The sequence below is a fragment of the Scomber japonicus genome, chromosome 2, assembly GCF_027409825.1.
Source record: "Scomber japonicus isolate fScoJap1 chromosome 2, fScoJap1.pri, whole genome shotgun sequence".
NCBI lineage: Eukaryota > Metazoa > Chordata > Actinopteri > Scombriformes > Scombridae > Scomber > Scomber japonicus.
The window spans coordinates 17,241,304-17,249,234 of record NC_070579.1 but is presented as its reverse complement, the minus strand read 5'-3'; positions in this window follow the sequence as shown (position 1 = coordinate 17,249,234).

Genomic DNA, 7,931 nt, shown 5'->3' with positions numbered 1-7,931 from the left:
CCACTTTTTTATGGGCTGTCAACAAAACTCTGAGCATCTAATAACAGTGCCGAGGCCAGGCGGTGGCTGAAGCATCCCTTTTAGCCCATCACGCCTTAAGTGGCTGTAAGAGGAGTTAAGGCAGCAACGGGGAGACGAGTGGACGTGAGGTAATTGTCCGAACCAGGTGGAGTGGTTTCCAAATGGGAAGAAGAGACACGGGTGAACAAGCAGGAAGATGGACGGACAGGTTTATCGTCACGACGACAGGCGCTCTATTCCATCGCCGCAGTCACCTCTTCAGAGTCGTCAGTGGGGATCAGTGCAGCCCCATTGAACACGTTACGGGGAAATGAACGGGTTGCCCCTGACAACTGTCAACACCAGGAGTTGGATGGAGTGACAGGAGGCGAGGGCTTTGGAGTCGGCAAAGAAACAAAGAGGGGACTGCTGTGAATAAGAGGTGGTATAGGGCATGGATATTGAGGAGGAAACCAATTCTGCCACAACACCACAATGGCCCAAACTCCTCAAGAAGGAAGCGAAAAAGAATAAAACTCAAAATTCAGAGCTGTATTTTACGTTTGTGGTCACACAAATCAAAATCTTGCAAAGGTTTCCAAAAACAAACCAACTTTCTAACTCGATGCCTTGCCCTGCTGCCTGCTGTTACATTTGTGTTCATCATTTCATACAGTCCTCAAAGCTTAAGGCCAACCGGTCAGGGTGTAACGAATCAAGCAGAGAGGTCATGAGGGGAAAAAATGTATCGATATTTTATTGACAGCCTCAGGACGTCTGATAGATGCCACTCTCTTTGCACTTGACCCTAACCGTGCAATTACACACACATACCGCTTCCTGTGTCCGTTCATAAATCACTGCACTCACAAGACAAAGAATGTGACACAGAAAGCAGGCAGGGAGGAGCGGCACGGAGAGGAGAAGTCTTGTGAACTGGGGCTGATCATTGCCAAAGTGCCTGAGGAGGAGTGGGTGGGGCGGGGTTAGATTGAAACGGTGGATAAGACTGACATGGATGAAATATTGTCCCCCCTACACATACACACATACACACACACGCACATACTCTAACATACATAAGTAAAGATTGTGCAGTACAGGACACATTAGAGGCCTGTGCCCTTGTCTTTCCTTGCACTCCCTCCCTCTTCACCTCCCTCTTGAGGGGGCGCTGGGGAACATTCCTGGGCTCCAGCTCCTCCACTCTGGGCATTAATCCCCTACAGCTGTGCCCCTTACTCCCTCCTCCCTCATCTCTCCTGCCTCCCCCTCTATCTTACTCCCCTGTGCCTTTCTTACCCCAGCTGGCCCTTCCACACTCTTAATACATTTTTCACAAGCTACTCACAAGTGACACATGTAAAGCGGGCCAGTTCAGTTCCTCCACATTCAGTGGAGGACATACACATTGTTATGGTGACACACACTCATGTGCATGCACAAGTATATACACATAAAACCATGCATCCTATTTTATGCTGCTTAGGTCTACTAGAGTCCCTGGTAGATACAAACTCAGTGACATACACACAAGCACAAAGCTGCAAGAGTACACAGAAAATCCCCTCTGGCTGTGCCCTGGAGCTTCTGCTGTGAGACTAGGTCGAGGGCCCGAGGCCCCAGCATCACACACTAGGACCTTAGGATAGCCCAACATGACTTCGCTCCTTTCCTTTGAGACAGACTCCAGCTCCTCCTTCCATATTTAATACTGAGATACAGGAGAAACCCAGGGAATAATGTACAGAGGGTTGGGGCTTGTGAGACACATAAATTATGGAAGAAATATGGGTGATAGAGATATAGAGCACTGTAGGCACATGCAGGTAATGGTCTTTGTCAATTACAAAATAAAGATTTTTAAAAATAGCTTAATCGGTTTCTTCAAATCCTTTGAGGTCATATGTTTTTTATTAGCTCTCTGAAGCTGAGTAAATCTGATTTTGCCATAATTGTGTTGCCAAATATAGTGATTATTTCTAAGTGGTATTTTCACCATGTTAATTGTTAGAATAACAATTGTAGCTGCTGCTGTCGGCTGTGCTTGGGGTCTGATCCCTCAAAGACTCCATGGAGGGTCATATAACTATAGATGTCTATATGGTGTACATGTGTCTGTGCATATTGCATATGAAGATGTATGCATGTATAAGTTGTGTGCTCATTCAAGCTGTAGAAAGTATCCATCTGCATGACAGTGAGTGTCTCAGTATGTGACTACATTAAAAGGGTTTCAAAAATCAACGTGACCAGACCACACTGAGGAATGTGGTTCGGAAGTATTGCCCCCCCCACCTCCAACTCTCTGACAGACAGGAGCGGAGTTAATAAGCCATGTCTCAGGAGGGGCTGCTGTATGTGTGTGTGTACGTGTGTGTGTCAGGATGCAGGGGCTCACAGGAGCACAGGAGTAAATTAAAACACACTTTAATAAAGTGACCAGAGGCAAGGCCTGTAGGCCACCCGCTTCAACACACACACATACACACAAATACACACACACACACACACACACACACACACAAAGACAGACACACTCCTCTGGGACAGGATGGAGAGGTATCCCAGTGAAAGGAATGTGGACAGACGGGGGGACAGCAGCAAAACAGTCCACTGGAGAGAAGAGAAGAGTACAGAGGGAGGAGGATGATGGGGGGGTGGGGGGTCAGGAGCAGCAGCCTTATAGTGTTTCGAGAATCTACACTCAGGCCAGGTGTCTCCCAAACCCAATAAACCATTTCACTACATGGCTGCACCTCCCACTGGCTTCTGAGTACTTCAACCTCATGCCTTGTTCACTCAAGTGACGATTGGGCGAACAGGATTATAGTATGTCCGAAGATACAGTTTTAAGATGCACTCATGAAAAATCATTGGTGCCCTTTAAGAAACATTGGTTGAGTTACTTGAATTCAAACAAAAGAAAACTTCAGGCTTTGAAACAGACCTATACTGAGAAAACCAGTCAGTTTTTTAATTTGTATAAAGTATACAGTATATAAATCTATCAATTTCCTAATCCTAATCCAAATGTGAAGTATTTAAACAGTTGCACCGTTAGACAAAGACAATCCAAAATTCACTTAATAAATCACAATTTGTTCCTTAGTGGTATTGTATTGTTGCTTTTTTCCATTGCTTTGCATGTTTTGGAGCTGTAAAGATATGTCAACAGTTTTGGAGAAAGTTGTGGTGGAACTGTGAGAGTTAACTTCATTTCTTTTTGTTTCTGTAAGCTTCAGTGAGTTTTCACTGACGTTGTGGTGAGTGGAAAACTAATAATTAGAGCAATGACTGAGTTTTCTTTTTGCAGTGAACTATTCCTTTAAGTACATAAGTGAACTGTGACACTGATGTAAGATGGGAACAGTCTGTGTTCCTGTGGTCAAGTATTGTCTGCTCCTTAATAATCTCATTTTTGGTATATGAACAAAATACCTCCCACACACTGATCCCATCCCAGCTCTAGTACATTCAAATGGGCCGTTTCCTTCATGCACAGACACACTCTTGCACACTCACACACACACAAAGAGAACTGCAGCCAAGTGCTGGGGACTTCCACTGCCATTGCTGCCAAGTGTTCCTAACTTCTTCCAAAGAAGACTTGAGATAGGAGCTTCACAAACACACACACACATACACAGAGTTGTACAAGAAGCCAACAAACACACCGCCACCTCTATGAAAAACCCCTCCAGCCAGCAAATCAAGTTATGCTGATCCGACGGAAATAAATGTCACCAGGCGGGGATACAAGGCGACTCATCTCCCATGTAGTTTTCATCTATTCAAATGAAGTGTGTTTTAATATAAGCTGCTTTGCATTTCACTGTGGGGCGTCACAGCATGCGATGAGTAATCGCCTTTGATTACAGAACTTCGCCTTGCTCTTGCTAACGGCAGAGACTATCTATCTATCTATCTATCTATCTATCTACCTATCTTTCTATCTATCTATCTATCTATCTATCTATCTATCTATCTACTATCTACTATCTGTCTGTCTGTCTGTCTGTCTGTCTGTCTATCTATCTACTGTCTATCTACCTATCTACACTTTACAGATCTTAAATGATTATTTGGTTTGCTCATGATTTCCATCAGTAAATGTAATATTACACTCTTCAAGTTCATTGCTGAGATTTGGGGATGCAGCAGTGCTGAGGAAGAAACTCCACAGGGCTTTTTTTGTAAGAGAAAACTAAGATAAATGGTAGTAATAGTAATTGCAAACTATTGGTGCAAACACAGTTTTCCTGTGCAAAAGGGGTTATTGTCAACATTTCTGGTGTACTCCCTTTCAGTTTGCTTCCAAATAAATAGGTTTTCTAGCTTAACAGTTGGCTTGTTTACGGCCTGCCTTATTCATGTTTCTTGCCCCATCTGATTCTGTTCTTGCAATGTTGCCATGCTCCCAGATCTCAGTATTCCCTTTGGAGTGAGTATATTGTTATCATAAGTAATAGAAAGTATGACCAAAACTACAAAACTAAACACAAGTTGCAATAAATTGAACTGTTTCTTAATTATATTTCCTCTGCTGTACACAAGCCCTCTGAAAGCTGTTCTCAATTTAATACCCGGAGAGGTGAGGGCGCAGCGTCAGGCCTCTTTTGCTCCCCAGGTGAGGGGGCCCTGGGGTAGGCCACATGCGAGGGAGGCTCGGTCTCTGGAGCTGTGGAGGTTGACACAGAGTCTCCACCCTGAGTCCGGCGGGTGTTTGTGAACAGTGGGCCTGTTTTGGAAGAGAGTGTCCACACCACAGCTGTTGAACAGTTCAAGGCGGAGAGTCCTTCTGGGCAGGGGGACTGGGCGGTAATGAAAATTCCCCAGGAGAGAAGCGAGGGGAATTCTGCGCTGTTATTTGTTATGGGAAAAAGGAGAAGACAGGGACAGGAGGGGAGAGAGAGGGAGCGATGTCAGAGGAGGGGAAGGAGTCAGAGGAGACGACACACACAGAGACTGTTTCTGTTTCTGTGTGTGTGTGTGTGTGTGTGTGTGTGTGTGTGTGTGTGTGTGCATGTGTGTGTGTGTTTGTATGTTTGTCAGTTCAGGTGGTGAAGTGATCCCTCCCAATAAAAATGAAAAAGAGAAGGGATGGGATGAGGTGGAAAGGTAGAAGGAGACAAACAGTGAAAGACAAAAGCAACAGTGTGGGTCAACAGACGTTTCATCTCATGGAGACTGGAGAACATTTGAAATAGAAAGGGGGAGTCACTTTTAAACAAGTATCCTCCCAACACATACACACAAACACACATACAGTTTTCAACTTTATGCTCCTTTTCCTTAGCTTCAGGATATGAACTAGTCATTCTCCTATTGCAGCTGTATTAGTTCCAGTGTTTTGTCCCAATATTCTGCTTGTATGTGTATGTGTGTTTATGTGCACACATGCACACACCCACACCAATGAGCTTCTGTTTATAATGAGAGGGTTCCCTACTGTTTATGTATTCAAATGGGACTTGGCAACACACACCATCGTCATTCCTTCAGAGTCCAAACACCCTCACCACCCGCTCGCTCTAAACGTACACAGACCATGGTTAAAACTTCACACACATACACACACACACACACACACACATACACACACACACACACACACTGCTCTTGAGTCACTGCAAAACTGTAGAATTGATGCAAAATGAGAAAAGAAAGCCCCCTCCCCTCCTCAATGGCATAACAAGCAAGCTCCAAAGGCTACTTATCAGCCCAATGTGTTTCTACTTTTCTAATCTGCATCATTTATTATGGGCAAAACCAGAATAGGGAACGCAGCCATGGTCAATATTATGTCTTGGCACAGTGACTATTACTGAAAAGAACCCTGGTGTCCTGAATACACATGTACGCACGCACACACACACGAACAATAACTGACACACGCTCGCACACTCAGGCCCCTTACCAGAAAAACCTTGTGTCTCCTAAGAAAAATATGGTTGTTATGGGAAAAGAGTTACAATACAGTAATTTTTACTCAACATAAAATATAATTATGCGGGCCTTCATGGAGACTTACAAGAGCTGATAAAGAAAATACTGCAGCACAAATTAGACTGAATCATTTCTCCCTCAACGTTCTTTTCTTCCTGACACACACACACACACACACACACACACACACACACACAAACACTCAAATGCAGCTCATAGGGAATGAAAGGGACCAGGGACCTAGAGAGATGCCTAGGAGGTTCCTGGAGGCCCGAAATGACAGAGCACACACACAAACAAACACACGCGTAGACCTACACACATGGACACTCTGCCCTGAGGACAAACCTGAAAAAAATGAGGGAAAAAGGAGAGAAAAATTAGTAAACTGCTGTTTTATTCCTTGTATAGTTATATATGGCATACAATATGTACTAAATATATATGCAGAAAATGTATGTGTGGCTATGTGTGTGTTTGTGTCTATGTGTGCATGTATGTGTGTAAGATAGGGCTGTTTAAGGGGCCTGAGGTCTCTGAAGGATTAATGGTGGCAGGCCAGGCAGGGTAATCAGGACAGCGGATAAGTCCTGGTCATCCAGGCGTTGAGCTGAATAAACATGAGAGCCTGGTGATATCTCCTACACATTTGCGCGCACACACACACACATACGCAGACAAATAATCACACACACAAATAATCGCACACATGCACACACGTCAGCCGGATCTAGAAGGAGCCAGACTTGTTCCAGAGGATGATGCCAATCAGGAGACTGTGTCGCGTGTGCTCACACGCACATATAAATGCAAGCGTACGCACAATATTCTCCCTTATTGCCTTCCAATGGAAGTGCTCCCTTGGGTCATTGAGTGTAGCATGTTCCTTTGTGCCATTAGGCCTCTGATAAGTCCTCACCATATGTAGACAGTAGAATATAAAACATGCCTAGACAGAGGGAAAGACATTATGTGTCCCTCTCCAAGCTGAAACTTGTCTTAATGTCACATGTGCTTCATATTAAAAAGTCTCTTCCATTTGCCTTCATGGAGGATACATGTGGAACCTTTTCCCTTTTTTTTGGAAAAACCTAAATTTAGCTGATAATCCTGTTCACATTAATTCTACACAATGCTGCCTAACCTCAGTTTATGGGCTGCAAATTGTGTTTTATACACCATAAGTGGATATGTTGTGCATATGAAACTCTATGAAACAAGTGTTTTTCCTTAAAAACCACTCTGGTAGACCGTATTTGGTCATTAGTGTAATCAAGAGAATTCCTTGGTTTCACTATAAGGAGTAATAGCTCTTTTTACCACAGGCAACATAAGATAAAATAACTTTGTACACACTTTCTACAGTTGAAAAACAAGCTGGGGACTATCTGAGAATGGCTGTGCTTGTTGTGGCCGCATGCCAAGGGTAGGTATGCAGCCCAATGGACACCATCTGCATGAACGCGTTTTTAAAAGCTAGCATTTCAAGTGTGTGCCTGTGTGTGTGTACATGTGCAGAGTCGGAAACCAGGAGCAAATGCTTCACGCCAAATCGGGGGGACGAGGTGGGAGAGCAGGACATTCCTGCGAGATGACAAGCCATCACAGTCACACACCAGCACAGGAATGTTGGGAAAACAGACAGGGTGGGTGGGTAGATGGGTGGGATGCAGGGTGGGAGGTGGGTGGGAGGATGAGTGAGCAAGGGATGGGGGGTGGGGGGTTCAGAGAGAGAGAGAGACACAAGATGAAGGAAGAGTGTCACTTCATTAGACCAGTAGTCATGGGTTTCCAAAAAGAGCTGCTGTAATTAGTTTGCACTCACTGAAAAGAGAAGAAAGGGGAATGGGCAAAGAGATAGAGATACACTTAGAGGAGAAGGGAGAAAGAGGAATAGATGAGAGAAGGGCTGACTTTTGCTCCCCATCCCCATCACTGCTCTGCCCCCCCCCACTCCCCCCCAAGCCCACCCCTGCTGGTGG